This window comes from Loxodonta africana, chromosome 13, assembly GCF_030014295.1.
Source record: "Loxodonta africana isolate mLoxAfr1 chromosome 13, mLoxAfr1.hap2, whole genome shotgun sequence".
Lineage (NCBI taxonomy): Eukaryota > Metazoa > Chordata > Mammalia > Proboscidea > Elephantidae > Loxodonta > Loxodonta africana.
The window spans coordinates 2,512,004-2,534,959 of NC_087354.1; the positions used below are offsets into that span (position 1 = coordinate 2,512,004).

General features: G+C 48.9%; 14 non-coding genes across 14 annotated transcripts; all 14 read left to right on the top strand.

Moving 5' to 3' along the window:
* The first annotated feature begins 168 nt into the window (after positions 1 to 168).
* On the top strand, positions 169 to 249 carry LOC135227341 (small nucleolar RNA SNORD115). The gene has a single exon (XR_010317507.1). It is a non-coding gene; the product is annotated as a small nucleolar RNA SNORD115 (small nucleolar RNA).
* Positions 250 to 1,867: 1,618 nt separating this feature from the next.
* On the top strand, positions 1,868 to 1,945 carry LOC135227549 (small nucleolar RNA SNORD115). Its single transcript, XR_010317712.1, has one exon. It is a non-coding gene; the product is annotated as a small nucleolar RNA SNORD115 (small nucleolar RNA).
* A 1,618-nt stretch (positions 1,946 to 3,563) lies between these two features.
* LOC135227342 (small nucleolar RNA SNORD115) lies at positions 3,564 to 3,644 on the top strand. The gene has a single exon (XR_010317508.1). It is a non-coding gene; the product is annotated as a small nucleolar RNA SNORD115 (small nucleolar RNA).
* Positions 3,645 to 5,262: 1,618 nt separating this feature from the next.
* LOC135227550 (small nucleolar RNA SNORD115) lies at positions 5,263 to 5,340 on the top strand. Its single transcript, XR_010317713.1, has one exon. It is a non-coding gene; the product is annotated as a small nucleolar RNA SNORD115 (small nucleolar RNA).
* A 1,618-nt stretch (positions 5,341 to 6,958) lies between these two features.
* Positions 6,959 to 7,039, top strand: LOC135227343 (small nucleolar RNA SNORD115). Its single transcript, XR_010317509.1, has one exon. It is a non-coding gene; the product is annotated as a small nucleolar RNA SNORD115 (small nucleolar RNA).
* A 1,618-nt stretch (positions 7,040 to 8,657) lies between these two features.
* Positions 8,658 to 8,735, top strand: LOC135227551 (small nucleolar RNA SNORD115). The gene has a single exon (XR_010317714.1). It is a non-coding gene; the product is annotated as a small nucleolar RNA SNORD115 (small nucleolar RNA).
* Positions 8,736 to 10,353: 1,618 nt separating this feature from the next.
* LOC135227344 (small nucleolar RNA SNORD115) lies at positions 10,354 to 10,434 on the top strand. Its single transcript, XR_010317510.1, has one exon. It is a non-coding gene; the product is annotated as a small nucleolar RNA SNORD115 (small nucleolar RNA).
* Positions 10,435 to 12,052: 1,618 nt separating this feature from the next.
* LOC135227552 (small nucleolar RNA SNORD115) lies at positions 12,053 to 12,130 on the top strand. Its single transcript, XR_010317715.1, has one exon. It is a non-coding gene; the product is annotated as a small nucleolar RNA SNORD115 (small nucleolar RNA).
* Positions 12,131 to 13,748: 1,618 nt separating this feature from the next.
* LOC135227345 (small nucleolar RNA SNORD115) lies at positions 13,749 to 13,829 on the top strand. The gene has a single exon (XR_010317511.1). It is a non-coding gene; the product is annotated as a small nucleolar RNA SNORD115 (small nucleolar RNA).
* A 1,618-nt stretch (positions 13,830 to 15,447) lies between these two features.
* Positions 15,448 to 15,525, top strand: LOC135227553 (small nucleolar RNA SNORD115). Its single transcript, XR_010317716.1, has one exon. It is a non-coding gene; the product is annotated as a small nucleolar RNA SNORD115 (small nucleolar RNA).
* A 1,618-nt stretch (positions 15,526 to 17,143) lies between these two features.
* LOC135227346 (small nucleolar RNA SNORD115) lies at positions 17,144 to 17,224 on the top strand. Its single transcript, XR_010317512.1, has one exon. It is a non-coding gene; the product is annotated as a small nucleolar RNA SNORD115 (small nucleolar RNA).
* A 1,618-nt stretch (positions 17,225 to 18,842) lies between these two features.
* On the top strand, positions 18,843 to 18,920 carry LOC135227554 (small nucleolar RNA SNORD115). The gene has a single exon (XR_010317717.1). It is a non-coding gene; the product is annotated as a small nucleolar RNA SNORD115 (small nucleolar RNA).
* Positions 18,921 to 20,538: 1,618 nt separating this feature from the next.
* On the top strand, positions 20,539 to 20,619 carry LOC135227347 (small nucleolar RNA SNORD115). The gene has a single exon (XR_010317513.1). It is a non-coding gene; the product is annotated as a small nucleolar RNA SNORD115 (small nucleolar RNA).
* A 1,618-nt stretch (positions 20,620 to 22,237) lies between these two features.
* On the top strand, positions 22,238 to 22,315 carry LOC135227555 (small nucleolar RNA SNORD115). The gene has a single exon (XR_010317718.1). It is a non-coding gene; the product is annotated as a small nucleolar RNA SNORD115 (small nucleolar RNA).
* Positions 22,316 to 22,956: the final 641 nt, after the last annotated feature.

Sequence of the window (22,956 nt, forward strand, 5' to 3'; positions counted from 1 at the left end):
AAGGTCGAAGCCTGTTTTCCTGCTTTCATGAGGGTCAAGCTACTCCCCGGGAAACCGGAAGAGGATGTGGGAACCTTCTCATCCTGCGTGATTGCGGGCTGGATGGACGATATCGGTGGTGAGGAACTTGAAGACTCAGGTGATTTTTCCCGGGGATTGAGATGTCTCGGGTCAATGAAGACACCTCAACTTGTCTCGAAGAGAGATGATGACATAAAAATCATGCTCAATAGGATCCCGCTGAGGCCCAGAGAGAAACTCCTTTTCACTAACATGAATGATCTGCTTTAGAGTGGACCCCCGTTGTGATCCCTTTTTCCTCCACCAAGTGATCAAAAACTCCTCCCTGACCGATTTTGGCCATGCTGATTCCTTGGCTCTTTTCCTCTTTTTCTGTCATTTAGAGAGACCTGCTTTCAAGAGATTCACCACCGAAAGAACTCAAGGTGAGTGAATGACGACGGTTTTCCCTTGTCTCTGGTGATACTTAGACAAGTGAAAAGGGAGCCCAAGAGGCAGTCGGGTTTTGTGGAAAAGCTGAGACGTGTCCCCTGCTTTGAGCTTGACCTGACCGATTGACCAAGTGGCGGTGATATGCACGGGTGGATAGTTAGGAAGCACAGGGACCTAGAAGAATTTCCACTTGAGTAATTTTTGCTAGTCCGGTTCCCAGTCGGGTATGTCTACGGAAGTTTGAGAATATTTTCAACTCTCAACTCTTTACGGGATGGGAGTGTGTAGCAGCTCTACTGGAGAAACCAGAGAGACTTGCCAGAGTTGAAAGCCTGTGTCAGTTGCGACTGGACTCTTAGGATCTCTAGGGCATCTTTCCCAGACATCTCGGTATTGGATGAAGAATTGAGTAGCCTGATACCTCGCTGTAGCATTCAAGAAAAGGCAGCAGCACCAATATCTGAGTCAAAAAGCTAATGGCAGGTTCAATCCCATTCGGTAAGTGGGTCGCGAGCGTCATGACTCATTTCAGGTTCATGCCACAGGAGGTCATGATCCGCTGAGAGTCTAATCAGGAAATGCAGGCATAACTGCTGCCTTCCACATGTGGAAAGATCATTTTCTTGACAGATCTTTGGAATCTTGTAGAGATTCCATAGAACTCCTTTTCCGTGTGCCCCACGGGATCCTCTGATGCTTGATATCCAGGAGGAGATGTGATCCCTCTCTGGGGATTATTGGGGCCTGAGGTAGATTCGATTGTGTCTCTCCATGGCTCAGTGGTGAAATGAAAGCGTTGAAGGACTGTGGCAATTTTAACAAGTGTTGGCAGAATTCTTGGAAAGCTATTCTTTTCCAAATGTCCTCCAGCTGATTTGAAGATCCCCCGGTGCTGGGGACTCTTGCGTGCCATTTCCCGGGAGTCCGCACACATTGGACAGTGCCCGTGGACGCATACTTGGCAGCCTTCAACACATCAGTCAGGCTTAATCAATGGCAAAGGCTCCTTTTGCCTGGGTCCTCCTGTAAATTTGTGCTACATCCAGAGACCTCTCTGCCTTCTTCTGAATATTGCATGATTCTCTCCTTCTGTCATGGGTCAGCAGACTCCCCAGCGGGTTGCAAATGGCTGTCTTGATTTTGTCCATGTGTTCGTGAATGTCTGGCTGAAAGCATAGCCTTAGGGAAATGAGTTTCTCTTCTGGGATCTCTGTCTTACCCACTTCCCCTTTTCAAAGGGTTAGTGAGGTCGATGTGTCTTGTCCTGCTTTCACGGGGGTCAAGCCAACTGCCCGGGAAACTGGAAGATGATGTGGGAACGCTCTCATCCACTGTCCTTCCTGGGTGGAAGGAAGACATTTGTGGTAAGCATCTTCAGGTCTCAGGGGATTTTTCCTGGGGAGTGATATGGCTGGGGTCAATGATGACATAATCTGTCTGGAAGAGAGATGATGACCTAAAAATCATGCTCAGAGAGGTTATGCTGAGGCCCTGTGGGAAAGTCCTTTGGCCCAGCCTTCCAGATCTTCTTTAGAGCGGACTCCCATTTTGATTTCTTTCACCTGCACCAAGTAATCCAAAAGACCTGGGTGGCCGATTTTGGTCAGGCTGATTCCTTGGCTCCTTTCCTCTTTTTGTGTCCTTTAGCACAACCTGCCTCCGAGGAGTTCACCGTTGCGAGGACAAAAGGTGAGGGATTTCCCGTGATTTGCCCTGGCCCCATCTGACACTTAGGCAAGTGAGGATACACCTCAAAAGGCAGTAGGGTTTGCTGACAAAGCTGAGGCATGTCCCCTGGTGTTTGCTTGACCTTGCCTGGTTGACTAAGTGGCGGTGATGTGCGTGGGTGGATACTTAGGAATCAGAGAATCCTGAAACCTGTGTGCTGGAGTCATCTTCGATAGCCTGCGTCCAAGTCCGATACGGCCTACTGAAAGGGGAGAATCGGCCAACTAGAAAAACGTGTTTTCCTGAGACATTTATGAGATGTGAATGGCTCAGAGCTCTACAGGAGACTGGTCAACTTGCTGTATTTGAACGCGTGTGTCAGTTGCGGTTGGACTCGTAGGATTTGCAGGGCGCATTTCCCATGAATCTTGAAACTGGATGAGCGACTCAGTAGTCCGATAGCTGGCTCCAGCTTTCAAGTGAAGGTAGCTGCACAGATAAGTGCATAGAAAATCTAAAGTCAGGGTCGATGCCAGGTGTGAAGGGCACACGAGGGTCAGGAGCACTTTCAGGTTCATGCCACAGGAAGTCATGTTTCCCTGGAGCTCTGGACAGTGAAAGCAGGCGTAAGTGCTGCCTTGCACATGTGCAAAGATCACTGCTCCTACAGAGTTGGTTGGAATCCTGTAGAGGTTCCATAAGACTCCTGCTCTCTTTGTGCCAAGGAATCCTCTGATGGTTGATAAACAGGAGGAGATGTGTTCCCTGTGTTCCCATTCTTTGGGAATGAGGTGGCCTGGACTGTGTCTCTCCATGGCACAAGGGTGAAATCAAACTCTGGAAATGCCTAGTTGAATTTGGGGCCAAATTCTTGGTGAAAGCCCTCTTCCGAGTGTCCCACAGCTCATTTGAAGATCCCCAGTTTTGGGAACCCTTGGATGTCATTTCCTGGAAGTGCTCGTGCACGGAACAGTGCCTGTGGACACAGATTTGGCTTCCTCGTAGACATTAGCCGGGGCTGATCAAATGAATAGCCTGTTCTTGGCTGGGACTTCCTGAGTACGTTTCTCCATTCGGAGTCCTCTATGCCTTGTCTTGATCTGGCACGCGTCTGCCTTTCTGTCAAGGGTCAGCAGTCTCACTAATGGGCGAGAAGTGTGTGTCTCGATTTTGTCCATACTTGGGGCTATATGTGGAAAAAGCGTAGCTGTTAGGCAATGAATGTCTCTCGTCTGATGTCTGACTTACTTCTTTGCCCTTCTTAAAAGGATTGCAAGGTCGAAGCCTGTTTTCCTGCTTTCATGAGGGTCAAGCTACTCCCCGGGAAACCGGAAGAGGATGTGGGAACCTTCTCATCCTGCGTGATTGCGGGCTGGATGGACGATATCGGTGGTGAGGAACTTGAAGACTCAGGTGATTTTTCCCGGGGATTGAGATGTCTCGGGTCAATGAAGACACCTCAACTTGTCTCGAAGAGAGATGATGACATAAAAATCATGCTCAATAGGATCCCGCTGAGGCCCAGAGAGAAACTCCTTTTCACTAACATGAGTGATCTGCTTTAGAGTGGACACCCGTTGTGATCCCTTTTTCCTCCACCAAGTGATCAAAAACTCCTCCCTGACCGATTTTGGCCATGCTGATTCCTTGGCTCTTTTCCTCTTTTTCTGTCATTTAGAGAGACCTGCTTTCAAGAGATTCACCACCGAAAGAACTCAAGGTGAGTGAATGACGACGGTTTTCCCTTGTCTCTGGTGATACTTAGACAAGTGAAAAGGGAGCCCAAGAGGCAGTCGGGTTTTGTGGAAAAGCTGAGACGTGTCCCCTGCTTTGAGCTTGACCTGACCGATTGACCAAGTGGCGGTGATATGCACGGGTGGATAGTTAGGAAGCACAGGGACCTAGAAGAATTTCCACTTGAGTAATTTTTGCTAGTCCGGTTCCCAGTCGGGTATGTCTACGGAAGTTTGAGAATATTTTCAACTCTCAACTCTTTACGGGATGGGAGTGTGTAGCAGCTCTACTGGAGAAACCAGAGAGACTTGCCAGAGTTGAAAGCCTGTGTCAGTTGCGACTGGACTCTTAGGATCTCTAGGGCATCTTTCCCAGACATCTCGGTATTGGATGAAGAATTGAGTAGCCTGATACCTCGCTGTAGCATTCAGGAAAAGGCAGCAGCACCAATATCTGAGTCAAAAAGCTAATGGCAGGTTCAATCCCATTCGGTAAGTGGGTCGCGAGCGTCATGACTCATTTCAGGTTCATGCCACAGGAGGTCATGATCCGCTGAGAGTCTAATCAGGAAATGCAGGCATAACTGCTGCCTTCCACATGTGGAAAGATCATTTTCTTGACAGATCTTTGGAATCTTGTAGAGATTCCATAGAACTCCTTTTCCGTGTGCCCCACGGGATCCTCTGATGCTTGATATCCAGGAGGAGATGTGATCCCTCTCTGGGGATTATTGGGGCCTGAGGTAGATTCGATTGTGTCTCTCCATGGCTCAGTGGTGAAATGAAAGCGTTGAAGGACTGTGGCAATTTTAACAAGTGTTGGCAGAATTCTTGGAAAGCTATTCTTTTCCAAATGTCCTCCAGCTGATTTGAAGATCCCCCGGTGCTGGGGACTCTTGCGTGCCATTTCCCGGGAGTCCGCACACATTGGACAGTGCCCGTGGACGCATACTTGGCAGCCTTCAACACATCAGTCAGGCTTAATCAATGGCAAAGGCTCCTTTTGCCTGGGTCCTCCTGTAAATTTGTGCTACATCCAGAGACCTCTCTGCCTTCTTCTGAATATTGCATGATTCTCTCCTTCTGTCATGGGTCAGCAGACTCCCCAGCGGGTTGCAAATGGCTGTCTTGATTTTGTCCATGTGTTCGCGAATGTCTGGCTGAAAGCATAGCCTTAGGGAAATGAGTTTCTCTTCTGGGATCTCTGTCTTACCCACTTCCCCTTTTCAAAGGGTTAGTGAGGTCGATGTGTCTTGTCCTGCTTTCACGGGGGTCAAGCCAACTGCCCGGGAAACTGGAAGATGATGTGTGAACGCTCTCATCCACTGTCCTTCCTGGGTGGAAGGAAGACATTTGTGGTAAGCATCTTCAGGTCTCAGGGGATTTTTCCTGGGGAGTGATATGGCTGGGGTCAATGATGACATAATCTGTCTGGAAGAGAGATGATGACCTAAAAATCATGCTCAGAGAGGTTATGCTGAGGCCCTGTGGGAAAGTCCTTTGGCCCAGCCTTCCAGATCTTCTTTAGAGCGGACTCCCATTTTGATTTCTTTCACCTGCACCAAGTAATCCAAAAGACCTGGGTGGCCGATTTTGGTCAGGCTGATTCCTTGGCTCCTTTCCTCTTTTTGTGTCCTTTAGCACAACCTGCCTCCGAGGAGTTCACCGTTGCGAGGACAAAAGGTGAGGGATTTCCCGTGATTTGCCCTGGCCCCATCTGACACTTAGGCAAGTGAGGATACACCTCAAAAGGCAGTAGGGTTTGCTGACAAAGCTGAGGCATGTCCCCTGGTGTTTGCTTGACCTTGCCTGGTTGACTAAGTGGCGGTGATGTGCGTGGGTGGATACTTAGGAATCAGAGAATCCTGAAACCTGTGTGCTGGAGTCATCTTCGATAGCCTGCGTCCAAGTCCGATACGGCCTACTGAAAGGGGAGAATCGGCCAACTAGAAAAACGTGTTTTCCTGAGACATTTATGAGATGTGAATGGCTCAGAGCTCTACAGGAGACTGGTCAACTTGCTGTATTTGAACGCGTGTGTCAGTTGCGGTTGGACTCGTAGGATTTGCAGGGCGCATTTCCCATGAATCTTGAAACTGGATGAGCGACTCAGTAGTCCGATAGCTGGCTCCAGCTTTCAAGTGAAGGTAGCTGCACAGATAAGTGCATAGAAAATCTAAAGTCAGGGTCGATGCCAGGTGTGAAGGGCACACGAGGGTCAGGAGCACTTTCAGGTTCATGCCACAGGAAGTCATGTTTCCCTGGAGCTCTGGACAGTGAAAGCAGGCGTAAGTGCTGCCTTGCACATGTGCAAAGATCACTGCTCCTACAGAGTTGGTTGGAATCCTGTAGAGGTTCCATAAGACTCCTGCTCTCTTTGTGCCAAGGAATCCTCTGATGGTTGATAAACAGGAGGAGATGTGTTCCCTGTGTTCCCATTCTTTGGGAATGAGGTGGCCTGGACTGTGTCTCTCCATGGCACAAGGGTGAAATCAAACTCTGGAAATGCCTAGTTGAATTTGGGGCCAAATTCTTGGTGAAAGCCCTCTTCCGAGTGTCCCACAGCTCATTTGAAGATCCCCAGTTTTGGGAACCCTTGGATGTCATTTCCTGGAAGTGCTCGTGCACGGAACAGTGCCTGTGGACACAGATTTGGCTTCCTCGTAGACATTAGCCGGGGCTGATCAAATGAATAGCCTGTTCTTGGCTGGGACTTCCTGAGTATTTTTCTCCATTCGGAGTCCTCTATGCCTTGTCTTGATCTGGCACGCGTCTGCCTTTCTGTCAAGGGTCAGCAGTCTCACTAATGGGCGAGAAGTGTGTGTCTCGATTTTGTCCATACTTGGGGCTATATGTGGAAAAAGCGTAGCTGTTAGGCAATGAATGTCTCTCGTCTGATGTCTGACTTACTTCTTTGCCCTTCTTAAAAGGATTGCAAGGTCGAAGCCTGTTTTCCTGCTTTCATGAGGGTCAAGCTACTCCCCGGGAAACCGGAAGAGGATGTGGGAACCTTCTCATCCTGCGTGATTGCGGGCTGGATGGACGATATCGGTGGTGAGGAACTTGAAGACTCAGGTGATTTTTCCCGGGGATTGAGATGTCTCGGGTCAATGAAGACACCTCAACTTGTCTCGAAGAGAGATGATGACATAAAAATCATGCTCAATAGGATCCCGCTGAGGCCCAGAGAGAAACTCCTTTTCACTAACATGAATGATCTGCTTTAGAGTGGACCCCCGTTGTGATCCCTTTTTCCTCCACCAAGTGATCAAAAACTCCTCCCTGACCGATTTTGGCCATGCTGATTCCTTGGCTCTTTTCCTCTTTTTCTGTCATTTAGAGAGACCTGCTTTCAAGAGATTCACCACCGAAAGAACTCAAGGTGAGTGAATGACGACGGTTTTCCCTTGTCTCTGGTGATACTTAGACAAATGAAAAGGGAGCCCAAGAGGCAGTCGGGTTTTGTGGAAAAGCTGAGACGTGTCCCCTGCTTTGAGCTTGACCTGACCGATTGACCAAGTGGCGGTGATATGCACGGGTGGATAGTTAGGAAGCACAGGGACCTAGAAGAATTTCCACTTGAGTAATTTTTGCTAGTCCGGTTCCCAGTCGGGTATGTCTACGGAAGTTTGAGAATATTTTCAACTCTCAACTCTTTACGGGATGGGAGTGTGTAGCAGCTCTACTGGAGAAACCAGAGAGACTTGCCAGAGTTGAAAGCCTGTGTCAGTTGCGACTGGACTCTTAGGATCTCTAGGGCATCTTTCCCAGACATCTCGGTATTGGATGAAGAATTGAGTAGCCTGATACCTCGCTGTAGCATTCAGGAAAAGGCAGCAGCACCAATATCTGAGTCAAAAAGCTAATGGCAGGTTCAATCCCATTCGGTAAGTGGGTCGCGAGCGTCATGACTCATTTCAGGTTCATGCCACAGGAGGTCATGATCCGCTGAGAGTCTAATCAGGAAATGCAGGCATAACTGCTGCCTTCCACATGTGGAAAGATCATTTTCTTGACAGATCTTTGGAATCTTGTAGAGATTCCATAGAACTCCTTTTCCGTGTGCCCCACGGGATCCTCTGATGCTTGATATCCAGGAGGAGATGTGATCCCTCTCTGGGGATTATTGGGGCCTGAGGTAGATTCGATTGTGTCTCTCCATGGCTCAGTGGTGAAATGAAAGCGTTGAAGGACTGTGGCAATTTTAACAAGTGTTGGCAGAATTCTTGGAAAGCTATTCTTTTCCAAATGTCCTCCAGCTGATTTGAAGATCCCCCGGTGCTGGGGACTCTTGCGTGCCATTTCCCGGGAGTCCGCACACATTGGACAGTGCCCGTGGACGCATACTTGGCAGCCTTCAACACATCAGTCAGGCTTAATCAATGGCAAAGGCTCCTTTTGCCTGGGTCCTCCTGTAAATTTGTGCTACATCCAGAGACCTCTCTGCCTTCTTCTGAATATTGCATGATTCTCTCCTTCTGTCATGGGTCAGCAGACTCCCCAGCGGGTTGCAAATGGCTGTCTTGATTTTGTCCATGTGTTCGCGAATGTCTGGCTGAAAGCATAGCCTTAGGGAAATGAGTTTCTCTTCTGGGATCTCTGTCTTACCCACTTCCCCTTTTCAAAGGGTTAGTGAGGTCGATGTGTCTTGTCCTGCTTTCACGGGGGTCAAGCCAACTGCCCGGGAAACTGGAAGATGATGTGTGAACGCTCTCATCCACTGTCCTTCCTGGGTGGAAGGAAGACATTTGTGGTAAGCATCTTCAGGTCTCAGGGGATTTTTCCTGGGGAGTGATATGGCTGGGGTCAATGATGACATAATCTGTCTGGAAGAGAGATGATGACCTAAAAATCATGCTCAGAGAGGTTATGCTGAGGCCCTGTGGGAAAGTCCTTTGGCCCAGCCTTCCAGATCTTCTTTAGAGCGGACTCCCATTTTGATTTCTTTCACCTGCACCAAGTAATCCAAAAGACCTGGGTGGCCGATTTTGGTCAGGCTGATTCCTTGGCTCCTTTCCTCTTTTTGTGTCCTTTAGCACAACCTGCCTCCGAGGAGTTCACCGTTGCGAGGACAAAAGGTGAGGGATTTCCCGTGATTTGCCCTGGCCCCATCTGACACTTAGGCAAGTGAGGATACACCTCAAAAGGCAGTAGGGTTTGCTGACAAAGCTGAGGCATGTCCCCTGGTGTTTGCTTGACCTTGCCTGGTTGACTAAGTGGCGGTGATGTGCGTGGGTGGATACTTAGGAATCAGAGAATCCTGAAACCTGTGTGCTGGAGTCATCTTCGATAGCCTGCGTCCAAGTCCGATACGGCCTACTGAAAGGGGAGAATCGGCCAACTAGAAAAACGTGTTTTCCTGAGACATTTATGAGATGTGAATGGCTCAGAGCTCTACAGGAGACTGGTCAACTTGCTGTATTTGAACGCGTGTGTCAGTTGCGGTTGGACTCGTAGGATTTGCAGGGCGCATTTCCCATGAATCTTGAAACTGGATGAGCGACTCAGTAGTCCGATAGCTGGCTCCAGCTTTCAAGTGAAGGTAGCTGCACAGATAAGTGCATAGAAAATCTAAAGTCAGGGTCGATGCCAGGTGTGAAGGGCACACGAGGGTCAGGAGCACTTTCAGGTTCATGCCACAGGAAGTCATGTTTCCCTGGAGCTCTGGACAGTGAAAGCAGGCGTAAGTGCTGCCTTGCACATGTGCAAAGATCACTGCTCCTACAGAGTTGGTTGGAATCCTGTAGAGGTTCCATAAGACTCCTGCTCTCTTTGTGCCAAGGAATCCTCTGATGGTTGATAAACAGGAGGAGATGTGTTCCCTGTGTTCCCATTCTTTGGGAATGAGGTGGCCTGGACTGTGTCTCTCCATGGCACAAGGGTGAAATCAAACTCTGGAAATGCCTAGTTGAATTTGGGGCCAAATTCTTGGTGAAAGCCCTCTTCCGAGTGTCCCACAGCTCATTTGAAGATCCCCAGTTTTGGGAACCCTTGGATGTCATTTCCTGGAAGTGCTCGTGCACGGAACAGTGCCTGTGGACACAGATTTGGCTTCCTCGTAGACATTAGCCGGGGCTGATCAAATGAATAGCCTGTTCTTGGCTGGGACTTCCTGAGTATTTTTCTCCATTCGGAGTCCTCTATGCCTTGTCTTGATCTGGCACGCGTCTGCCTTTCTGTCAAGGGTCAGCAGTCTCACTAATGGGCGAGAAGTGTGTGTCTCGATTTTGTCCATACTTGGGGCTATATGTGGAAAAAGCGTAGCTGTTAGGCAATGAATGTCTCTCGTCTGATGTCTGACTTACTTCTTTGCCCTTCTTAAAAGGATTGCAAGGTCGAAGCCTGTTTTCCTGCTTTCATGAGGGTCAAGCTACTCCCCGGGAAACCGGAAGAGGATGTGGGAACCTTCTCATCCTGCGTGATTGCGGGCTGGATGGACGATATCGGTGGTGAGGAACTTGAAGACTCAGGTGATTTTTCCCGGGGATTGAGATGTCTCGGGTCAATGAAGACACCTCAACTTGTCTCGAAGAGAGATGATGACATAAAAATCATGCTCAATAGGATCCCGCTGAGGCCCAGAGAGAAACTCCTTTTCACTAACATGAATGATCTGCTTTAGAGTGGACCCCCGTTGTGATCCCTTTTTCCTCCACCAAGTGATCAAAAACTCCTCCCTGACCGATTTTGGCCATGCTGATTCCTTGGCTCTTTTCCTCTTTTTCTGTCATTTAGAGAGACCTGCTTTCAAGAGATTCACCACCGAAAGAACTCAAGGTGAGTGAATGACGACGGTTTTCCCTTGTCTCTGGTGATACTTAGACAAATGAAAAGGGAGCCCAAGAGGCAGTCGGGTTTTGTGGAAAAGCTGAGACGTGTCCCCTGCTTTGAGCTTGACCTGACCGATTGACCAAGTGGCGGTGATATGCACGGGTGGATAGTTAGGAAGCACAGGGACCTAGAAGAATTTCCACTTGAGTAATTTTTGCTAGTCCGGTTCCCAGTCGGGTATGTCTACGGAAGTTTGAGAATATTTTCAACTCTCAACTCTTTACGGGATGGGAGTGTGTAGCAGCTCTACTGGAGAAACCAGAGAGACTTGCCAGAGTTGAAAGCCTGTGTCAGTTGCGACTGGACTCTTAGGATCTCTAGGGCATCTTTCCCAGACATCTCGGTATTGGATGAAGAATTGAGTAGCCTGATACCTCGCTGTAGCATTCAGGAAAAGGCAGCAGCACCAATATCTGAGTCAAAAAGCTAATGGCAGGTTCAATCCCATTCGGTAAGTGGGTCGCGAGCGTCATGACTCATTTCAGGTTCATGCCACAGGAGGTCATGATCCGCTGAGAGTCTAATCAGGAAATGCAGGCATAACTGCTGCCTTCCACATGTGGAAAGATCATTTTCTTGACAGATCTTTGGAATCTTGTAGAGATTCCATAGAACTCCTTTTCCGTGTGCCCCACGGGATCCTCTGATGCTTGATATCCAGGAGGAGATGTGATCCCTCTCTGGGGATTATTGGGGCCTGAGGTAGATTCGATTGTGTCTCTCCATGGCTCAGTGGTGAAATGAAAGCGTTGAAGGACTGTGGCAATTTTAACAAGTGTTGGCAGAATTCTTGGAAAGCTATTCTTTTCCAAATGTCCTCCAGCTGATTTGAAGATCCCCCGGTGCTGGGGACTCTTGCGTGCCATTTCCCGGGAGTCCGCACACATTGGACAGTGCCCGTGGACGCATACTTGGCAGCCTTCAACACATCAGTCAGGCTTAATCAATGGCAAAGGCTCCTTTTGCCTGGGTCCTCCTGAAAATTTGTGCTACATCCAGAGACCTCTCTGCCTTCTTCTGAATATTGCATGATTCTCTCCTTCTGTCATGGGTCAGCAGACTCCCCAGCGGGTTGCAAATGGCTGTCTTGATTTTGTCCATGTGTTCGCGAATGTCTGGCTGAAAGCATAGCCTTAGGGAAATGAGTTTCTCTTCTGGGATCTCTGTCTTACCCACTTCCCCTTTTCAAAGGGTTAGTGAGGTCGATGTGTCTTGTCCTGCTTTCACGGGGGTCAAGCCAACTGCCCGGGAAACTGGAAGATGATGTGTGAACGCTCTCATCCACTGTCCTTCCTGGGTGGAAGGAAGACATTTGTGGTAAGCATCTTCAGGTCTCAGGGGATTTTTCCTGGGGAGTGATATGGCTGGGGTCAATGATGACATAATCTGTCTGGAAGAGAGATGATGACCTAAAAATCATGCTCAGAGAGGTTATGCTGAGGCCCTGTGGGAAAGTCCTTTGGCCCAGCCTTCCAGATCTTCTTTAGAGCGGACTCCCATTTTGATTTCTTTCACCTGCACCAAGTAATCCAAAAGACCTGGGTGGCCGATTTTGGTCAGGCTGATTCCTTGGCTCCTTTCCTCTTTTTGTGTCCTTTAGCACAACCTGCCTCCGAGGAGTTCACCGTTGCGAGGACAAAAGGTGAGGGATTTCCCGTGATTTGCCCTGGCCCCATCTGACACTTAGGCAAGTGAGGATACACCTCAAAAGGCAGTAGGGTTTGCTGACAAAGCTGAGGCATGTCCCCTGGTGTTTGCTTGACCTTGCCTGGTTGACTAAGTGGCGGTGATGTGCGTGGGTGGATACTTAGGAATCAGAGAATCCTGAAACCTGTGTGCTGGAGTCATCTTCGATAGCCTGCGTCCAAGTCCGATACGGCCTACTGAAAGGGGAGAATCGGCCAACTAGAAAAACGTGTTTTCCTGAGACATTTATGAGATGTGAATGGCTCAGAGCTCTACAGGAGACTGGTCAACTTGCTGTATTTGAACGCGTGTGTCAGTTGCGGTTGGACTCGTAGGATTTGCAGGGCGCATTTCCCATGAATCTTGAAACTGGATGAGCGACTCAGTAGTCCGATAGCTGGCTCCAGCTTTCAAGTGAAGGTAGCTGCACAGATAAGTGCATAGAAAATCTAAAGTCAGGGTCGATGCCAGGTGTGAAGGGCACACGAGGGTCAGGAGCACTTTCAGGTTCATGCCACAGGAAGTCATGTTTCCCTGGAGCTCTGGACAGTGAAAGCAGGCGTAAGTGCTGCCTTGCACATGTGCAAAGATCACTGCTCCTACAGAGTTGGTTGGAATCCTGTAGAGGTTCCATAAGACTCCTGCTCTCTTTGTGCCAAGGAATCCTCTGATGGTTGATAAACAGGAGGAGATGTGTTCCCTGTGTTCCCATTCTTTGGGAATGAGGTGGCCTGGACTGTGTCTCTCCATGGCACAAGGGTGAAATCAAACTCTGGAAATGCCTAGTTGAATTTGGGGCCAAATTCTTGGTGAAAGCCCTCTTCCGAGTGTCCCACAGCTCATTTGAAGATCCCCAGTTTTGGGAACCCTTGGATGTCATTTCCTGGAAGTGCTCGTGCACGGAACAGTGCCTGTGGACACAGATTTGGCTTCCTCGTAGACATTAGCCGGGGCTGATCAAATGAATAGCCTGTTCTTGGCTGGGACTTCCTGAGTATTTTTCTCCATTCGGAGTCCTCTATGCCTTGTCTTGATCTGGCACGCGTCTGCCTTTCTGTCAAGGGTCAGCAGTCTCACTAATGGGCGAGAAGTGTGTGTCTCGATTTTGTCCATACTTGGGGCTATATGTGGAAAAAGCGTAGCTGTTAGGCAATGAATGTCTCTCGTCTGATGTCTGACTTACTTCTTTGCCCTTCTTAAAAGGATTGCAAGGTCGAAGCCTGTTTTCCTGCTTTCATGAGGGTCAAGCTACTCCCCGGGAAACCGGAAGAGGATGTGGGAACCTTCTCATCCTGCGTGATTGCGGGCTGGATGGACGATATCGGTGGTGAGGAACTTGAAGACTCAGGTGATTTTTCCCGGGGATTGAGATGTCTCGGGTCAATGAAGACACCTCAACTTGTCTCGAAGAGAGATGATGACATAAAAATCATGCTCAATAGGATCCCGCTGAGGCCCAGAGAGAAACTCCTTTTCACTAACATGAATGATCTGCTTTAGAGTGGACCCCCGTTGTGATCCCTTTTTCCTCCACCAAGTGATCAAAAACTCCTCCCTGACCGATTTTGGCCATGCTGATTCCTTGGCTCTTTTCCTCTTTTTCTGTCATTTAGAGAGACCTGCTTTCAAGAGATTCACCACCGAAAGAACTCAAGGTGAGTGAATGACGACGGTTTTCCCTTGTCTCTGGTGATACTTAGACAAGTGAAAAGGGAGCCCAAGAGGCAGTCGGGTTTTGTGGAAAAGCTGAGACGTGTCCCCTGCTTTGAGCTTGACCTGACCGATTGACCAAGTGGCGGTGATATGCACGGGTGGATAGTTAGGAAGCACAGGGACCTAGAAGAATTTCCACTTGAGTAATTTTTGCTAGTCCGGTTCCCAGTCGGGTATGTCTACGGAAGTTTGAGAATATTTTCAACTCTCAACTCTTTACGGGATGGGAGTGTGTAGCAGCTCTACTGGAGAAACCAGAGAGACTTGCCAGAGTTGAAAGCCTGTGTCAGTTGCGACTGGACTCTTAGGATCTCTAGGGCATCTTTCCCAGACATCTCGGTATTGGATGAAGAATTGAGTAGCCTGATACCTCGCTGTAGCATTCAAGAAAAGGCAGCAGCACCAATATCTGAGTCAAAAAGCTAATGGCAGGTTCAATCCCATTCGGTAAGTGGGTCGCGAGCGTCATGACTCATTTCAGGTTCATGCCACAGGAGGTCATGATCCGCTGAGAGTCTAATCAGGAAATGCAGGCATAACTGCTGCCTTCCACATGTGGAAAGATCATTTTCTTGACAGATCTTTGGAATCTTGTAGAGATTCCATAGAACTCCTTTTCCGTGTGCCCCACGGGATCCTCTGATGCTTGATATCCAGGAGGAGATGTGATCCCTCTCTGGGGATTATTGGGGCCTGAGGTAGATTCGATTGTGTCTCTCCATGGCTCAGTGGTGAAATGAAAGCGTTGAAGGACTGTGGCAATTTTAACAAGTGTTGGCAGAATTCTTGGAAAGCTATTCTTTTCCAAATGTCCTCCAGCTGATTTGAAGATCCCCCGGTGCTGGGGACTCTTGCGTGCCATTTCCCGGGAGTCCGCACACATTGGACAGTGCCCGTGGACGCATACTTGGCAGCCTTCAACACATCAGTCAGGCTTAATCAATTGCAAAGGCTCCTTTTGCCTGGGTCCTCCTGAAAATTTGTGCTACATCCAGAGACCTCTCTGCCTTCTTCTGAATATTGCATGATTCTCTCCTTCTGTCATGGGTCAGCAGACTCCCCAGCGGGTTGCAAATGGCTGTCTTGATTTTGTCCATGTGTTCGCGAATGTCTGGCTGAAAGCATAGCCTTAGGGAAATGAGTTTCTCTTCTGGGATCTCTGTCTTACCCACTTCCCCTTTTCAAAGGGTTAGTGAGGTCGATGTGTCTTGTCCTGCTTTCACGGGGGTCAAGCCAACTGCCCGGGAAACTGGAAGATGATGTGTGAACGCTCTCATCCACTGTCCTTCCTGGGTGGAAGGAAGACATTTGTGGTAAGCATCTTCAGGTCTCAGGGGATTTTTCCTGGGGAGTGATATGGCTGGGGTCAATGATGACATAATCTGTCTGGAAGAGAGATGATGACCTAAAAATCATGCTCAGAGAGGTTATGCTGAGGCCCTGTGGGAAAGTCCTTTGGCCCAGCCTTCCAGATCTTCTTTAGAGCGGACTCCCATTTTGATTTCTTTCACCTGCACCAAGTAATCCAAAAGACCTGGGTGGCCGATTTTGGTCAGGCTGATTCCTTGGCTCCTTTCCTCTTTTTGTGTCCTTTAGCACAACCTGCCTCCGAGGAGTTCACCGTTGCGAGGACAAAAGGTGAGGGATTTCCCGTGATTTGCCCTGGCCCCATCTGACACTTAGGCAAGTGAGGATACACCTCAAAAGGCAGTAGGGTTTGCTGACAAAGCTGAGGCATGTCCCCTGGTGTTTGCTTGACCTTGCCTGGTTGACTAAGTGGCGGTGATGTGCGTGGGTGGATACTTAGGAATCAGAGAATCCTGAAACCTGTGTGCTGGAGTCATCTTCGATAGCCTGCGTCCAAGTCCGATACGGCCTACTGAAAGGGGAGAATCGGCCAACTAGAAAAACGTGTTTTCCTGAGACATTTATGAGATGTGAATGGCTCAGAGCTCTACAGGAGACTGGTCAACTTGCTGTATTTGAACGCGTGTGTCAGTTGCGGTTGGACTCGTAGGATTTGCAGGGCGCATTTCCCATGAATCTTGAAACTGGATGAGCGACTCAGTAGTCCGATAGCTGGCTCCAGCTTTCAAGTGAAGGTAGCTGCACAGATAAGTGCATAGAAAATCTAAAGTCAGGGTCGATGCCAGGTGTGAAGGGCACACGAGGGTCAGGAGCACTTTCAGGTTCATGCCACAGGAAGTCATGTTTCCCTGGAGCTCTGGACAGTGAAAGCAGGCGTAAGTGCTGCCTTGCACATGTGCAAAGATCACTGCTCCTACAGAGTTGGTTGGAATCCTGTAGAGGTTCCATAAGACTCCTGCTCTCTTTGTGCCAAGGAATCCTCTGATGGTTGATAAACAGGAGGAGATGTGTTCCCTGTGTTCCCATTCTTTGGGAATGAGGTGGCCTGGACTGTGTCTCTCCATGGCACAAGGGTGAAATCAAACTCTGGAAATGCCTAGTTGAATTTGGGGCCAAATTCTTGGTGAAAGCCCTCTTCCGAGTGTCCCACAGCTCATTTGAAGATCCCCAGTTTTGGGAACCCTTGGATGTCATTTCCTGGAAGTGCTCGTGCACGGAACAGTGCCTGTGGACACAGATTTGGCTTCCTCGTAGACATTAGCCGGGGCTGATCAAATGAATAGCCTGTTCTTGGCTGGGACTTCCTGAGTATTTTTCTCCATTCGGAGTCCTCTATGCCTTGTCTTGATCTGGCACGCGTCTGCCTTTCTGTCAAGGGTCAGCAGTCTCACTAATGGGCGAGAAGTGTGTGTCTCGATTTTGTCCATACTTGGGGCTATATGTGGAAAAAGCGTAGCTGTTAGGCAATGAATGTCTCTCGTCTGATGTCTGACTTACTTCTTTGCCCTTCTTAAAAGGATTGCAAGGTCGAAGCCTGTTTTCCTGCTTTCATGAGGGTCAAGCTACTCCCCGGGAAACCGGAAGAGGATGTGGGAACCTTCTCATCCTGCGTGATTGCGGGCTGGATGGACGATATCGGTGGTGAGGAACTTGAAGACTCAGGTGATTTTTCCCGGGGATTGAGATGTCTCGGGTCAATGAAGACACCTCAACTTGTCTCGAAGAGAGATGATGACATAAAAATCATGCTCAATAGGATCCCGCTGAGGCCCAGAGAGAAACTCCTTTTCACTAACATGAATGATCTGCTTTAGAGTGGACCCCCGTTGTGATCCCTTTTTCCTCCACCAAGTGATCAAAAACTCCTCCCTGACCGATTTTGGCCATGCTGATTCCTTGGCTCTTTTCCTCTTTTTCTGTCATTTAGAGAGACCTGCTTTCAAGAGATTCACCACCGAAAGAACTCAAGGTGAGTGAATGACGACGGTTTTCCCTTGTCTCTGGTGATACTTAGACAAGTGAAAAGGGAGCCCAAGAGGCAGTCGGGTTTTGTGGAAAAGCTGAGACGTGTCCCCTGCTTTGAGCTTGACCTGACCGATTGACCAAGTGGCGGTGATATGCACGGGTGGATAGTTAGGAAGCACAGGGACCTAGAAGAATTTCCACTTGAGTAATTTTTGCTAGTCCGGTTCCCAGTCGGGTATGTCTACGGAAGTTTGAGAATATTTTCAACTCTCAACTCTTTACGGGATGGGAGTGTGTAGCAGCTCTACTGGAGAAACCAGAGAGACTTGCCAGAGTTGAAAGCCTGTGTCAGTTGCGACTGGACTCTTAGGATCTCTAGGGCATCTTTCCCAGACATCTCGGTATTGGATGAAGAATTGAGTAGCCTGATACCTCGCTGTAGCATTCAAGAAAAGGCAGCAGCACCAATATCTGAGTCAAAAAGCTAATGGCAGGTTCAATCCCATTCGGTAAGTGGGTCGCGAGCGTCATGACTCATTTCAGGTTCATGCCACAGGAGGTCATGATCCGCTGAGAGTCTAATCAGGAAATGCAGGCATAACTGCTGCCTTCCACATGTGGAAAGATCATTTTCTTGACAGATCTTTGGAATCTTGTAGAGATTCCATAGAACTCCTTTTCCGTGTGCCCCACGGGATCCTCTGATGCTTGATATCCAGGAGGAGATGTGATCCCTCTCTGGGGATTATTGGGGCCTGAGGTAGATTCGATTGTGTCTCTCCATGGCTCAGTGGTGAAATGAAAGCGTTGAAGGACTGTGGCAATTTTAACAAGTGTTGGCAGAATTCTTGGAAAGCTATTCTTTTCCAAATGTCCTCCAGCTGATTTGAAGATCCCCCGGTGCTGGGGACTCTTGCGTGCCATTTCCCGGGAGTCCGCACACATTGGACAGTGCCCGTGGACGCATACTTGGCAGCCTTCAACACATCAGTCAGGCTTAATCAATTGCAAAGGCTCCTTTTGCCTGGGTCCTCCTGAAAATTTGTGCTACATCCAGAGACCTCTCTGCCTTCTTCTGAATATTGCATGATTCTCTCCTTCTGTCATGGGTCAGCAGACTCCCCAGCGGGTTGCAAATGGCTGTCTTGATTTTGTCCATGTGTTCGCGAATGTCTGGCTGAAAGCATAGCCTTAGGGAAATGAGTTTCTCTTCTGGGATCTCTGTCTTACCCACTTCCCCTTTTCAAAGGGTTAGTGAGGTCGATGTGTCTTGTCCTGCTTTCACGGGGGTCAAGCCAACTGCCCGGGAAACTGGAAGATGATGTGTGAACGCTCTCATCCACTGTCCTTCCTGGGTGGAAGGAAGACATTTGTGGTAAGCATCTTCAGGTCTCAGGGGATTTTTCCTGGGGAGTGATATGGCTGGGGTCAATGATGACATAATCTGTCTGGAAGAGAGATGATGACCTAAAAATCATGCTCAGAGAGGTTATGCTGAGGCCCTGTGGGAAAGTCCTTTGGCCCAGCCTTCCAGATCTTCTTTAGAGCGGACTCCCATTTTGATTTCTTTCACCTGCACCAAGTAATCCAAAAGACCTGGGTGGCCGATTTTGGTCAGGCTGATTCCTTGGCTCCTTTCCTCTTTTTGTGTCCTTTAGCACAACCTGCCTCCGAGGAGTTCACCGTTGCGAGGACAAAAGGTGAGGGATTTCCCGTGATTTGCCCTGGCCCCATCTGACACTTAGGCAAGTGAGGATACACCTCAAAAGGCAGTAGGGTTTGCTGACAAAGCTGAGGCATGTCCCCTGGTGTTTGCTTGACCTTGCCTGGTTGACTAAGTGGCGGTGATGTGCGTGGGTGGATACTTAGGAATCAGAGAATCCTGAAACCTGTGTGCTGGAGTCATCTTCGATAGCCTGCGTCCAAGTCCGATACGGCCTACTGAAAGGGGAGAATCGGCCAACTAGAAAAACGTGTTTTCCTGAGACATTTATGAGATGTGAATGGCTCAGAGCTCTACAGGAGACTGGTCAACTTGCTGTATTTGAACGCGTGTGTCAGTTGCGGTTGGACTCGTAGGATTTGCAGGGCGCATTTCCCATGAATCTTGAAACTGGATGAGCGACTCAGTAGTCCGATAGCTGGCTCCAGCTTTCAAGTGAAGGTAGCTGCACAGATAAGTGCATAGAAAATCTAAAGTCAGGGTCGATGCCAGGTGTGAAGGGCACACGAGGGTCAGGAGCACTTTCAGGTTCATGCCACAGGAAGTCATGTTTCCCTGGAGCTCTGGACAGTGAAAGCAGGCGTAAGTGCTGCCTTGCACATGTGCAAAGATCACTGCTCCTACAGAGTTGGTTGGAATCCTGTAGAGGTTCCATAAGACTCCTGCTCTCTTTGTGCCAAGGAATCCTCTGATGGTTGATAAACAGGAGGAGATGTGTTCCCTGTGTTCCCATTCTTTGGGAATGAGGTGGCCTGGACTGTGTCTCTCCATGGCACAAGGGTGAAATCAAACTCTGGAAATGCCTAGTTGAATTTGGGGCCAAATTCTTGGTGAAAGCCCTCTTCCGAGTGTCCCACAGCTCATTTGAAGATCCCCAGTTTTGGGAACCCTTGGATGTCATTTCCTGGAAGTGCTCGTGCACGGAACAGTGCCTGTGGACACAGATTTGGCTTCCTCGTAGACATTAGCCGGGGCTGATCAAATGAATAGCCTGTTCTTGGCTGGGACTTCCTGAGTATTTTTCTCCATTCGGAGTCCTCTATGCCTTGTCTTGATCTGGCACGCGTCTGCCTTTCTGTCAAGGGTCAGCAGTCTCACTAATGGGCGAGAAGTGTGTGTCTCGATTTTGTCCATACTTGGGGCTATATGTGGAAAAAGCGTAGCTGTTAGGCAATGAATGTCTCTCGTCTGATGTCTGACTTACTTCTTTGCCCTTCTTAAAAGGATTGCAAGGTCGAAGCCTGTTTTCCTGCTTTCATGAGGGTCAAGCTACTCCCCGGGAAACCGGAAGAGGATGTGGGAACCTTCTCATCCTGCGTGATTGCGGGCTGGATGGACGATATCGGTGGTGAGGAACTTGAAGACTCAGGTGATTTTTCCCGGGGATTGAGATGTCTCGGGTCAATGAAGACACCTCAACTTGTCTCGAAGAGAGATGATGACATAAAAATCATGCTCAATAGGATCCCGCTGAGGCCCAGAGAGAAACTCCTTTTCACTAACATGAATGATCTGCTTTAGAGTGGACCCCCGTTGTGATCCCTTTTTCCTCCACCAAGTGATCAAAAACTCCTCCCTGACCGATTTTGGCCATGCTGATTCCTTGGCTCTTTTCCTCTTTTTCTGTCATTTAGAGAGACCTGCTTTCAAGAGATTCACCACCGAAAGAACTCAAGGTGAGTGAATGACGACGGTTTTCCCTTGTCTCTGGTGATACTTAGACAAGTGAAAAGGGAGCCCAAGAGGCAGTCGGGTTTTGTGGAAAAGCTGAGACGTGTCCCCTGCTTTGAGCTTGACCTGACCGATTGACCAAGTGGCGGTGATATGCACGGGTGGATAGTTAGGAAGCACAGGGACCTAGAAGAATTTCCACTTGAGTAATTTTTGCTAGTCCGGTTCCCAGTCGGGTATGTCTACGGAAGTTTGAGAATATTTTCAACTCTCAACTCTTTACGGGATGGGAGTGTGTAGCAGCTCTACTGGAGAAACCAGAGAGACTTGCCCTAGTTGAAAGCCTGTGTCAGTTGCCACTGGACTCTTAGGATCTCCAGGGCCTCTTTCCCAGACATCTTGGTATTGGATGAAGACTGGAGTAGCCTGACACCTCGCTGTAGCATTCAAGAAAAGGCAGCAGCACCACTCTCTGAGTCAAAAAGCTAATGCCAGGCTCAATACCATTCGGTACGTGGGTCGCGAGCGTCATGACTAGTTTCAGGTTCATACCACAGGAGGTCAGGATCTGCTGACAGTCTAATCAGGCAATGCAGGCATAACTGCTGCCTTCCACATGTGGAAAGATCATTTTCTTGACAGATCTTTGGAATCTTGTAGAGATTCCATAGAACTCCTTTTCCGTGTGCCCCACGGGATCCTCTGATGCTTGATATACGGGAGGAGATGTGATCCCTCTCTGGGGATTATTGGGGCCTGAGGTAGATTCGATTGTGTCTCTCCATGGCTCAGTGGTGAAATGAAAGCGTTGAAGGACTGTGGCAATTTTAACAAGTGTTGGCAGAATTCTTGGAAAGCTATTCTTTTCCAAATGTCCTCCAGCTGATTTGAAGATCCCCCGGTGCTGGGGACTCTTGGATGCCATTTCCCGGGAGTCCGCACACATTGGACAGTGCCCGTGGACGCATAGTTGGCTGCCTTCAACACATCAGTCAGGCTTAAGCAATGGCAAAGGCTCCTTTTGCCTGGGTCCTCCTGTAAATTTCTGCTACATCCAGAGACCTCTCTGCCTTCTTCTGAATATTGCATGATTCTCTCCTTCTGTCATGGGTCAGCAGACTCCCCAGTGGGTTGCAAATGGCTGTCTTGATTTTGTCCATGTGTTCGCGAATGTCTGGCTGAAAGCCTAGCCTTAGGGAAGTGAGTTTCTCTTCTGGGATCTCTGTCTTACTGATTTCCCCTTTTCAAAGGGTTAGTGAGGTCGATGTGTCTTGTCCCGCTTTCATCGGGGTCAAGCCAACTGCCCGGGAAACTGGAAGATGATGTGTGAACGCTCTCATCCACTGTCCTTCCTGGGTGGAAGGAAGACATTTGTGGTAAGCATCTTCAGGTCTCAGGGGATTTTTCCTGGGGAGTGATATGGCTGGGGTCAATGATGACATAATCTGTCTGGAAGAGAGATGATGACCTAAAAATCATGCTCAGAGAGGTTATGCTGAGGCCCTGTGGGAAAGTCCTTTGGCCCAGCCTTCCAGATCTTCTTTAGAGCGGACTCCCATTTTGATTTCTTTCACCTGCACCAAGTAATCCAAAAGACCTGGGTGGCCGATTTTGGTCAGGCTGATTCCTTGGCTCTTTTCCTCTTTTTGTGTCCTTTAGCACAACCTGCCTCCGAGGAGTTCACCGTTGCGAAGACAAAAGGTGAGGGATTTCCCGTGATTTGCCCTGGCCCCATCTGACACTTAGGCAAGTGAGGATACACCGCAAAAGGCAGTAGGGTTTGCTGACAAGGCTGAGGCATGTCCCCTGGTGTTTGCTTGACCTTGCCTGGTTGACTAAGTGGCGGTGATGTGCGTGGGTGGATACTTCGGAATCAGAGAATGCTGAAACATGTGCGCTGGAGTCGTCTGCGATAGCCTGGGTCCAAGTCCGATAGGGCCTACCGAAATGGGAGAAACGGCCAACTAGAACAATGTATTTTCCCAAGATATTTAGGAGATGTGAATGGCCCAGAGCTCTACAGGAGACTGGTCAACTTGCTGTAATTGAAAGCGTGTGTCAGTTGCGGCTGGACTCGCAGGATTTGCGGGGCGCTTTTCCCGTGAATCTTGAAATTGGATGAGCGACTCAGTAGTCTGATAGCTG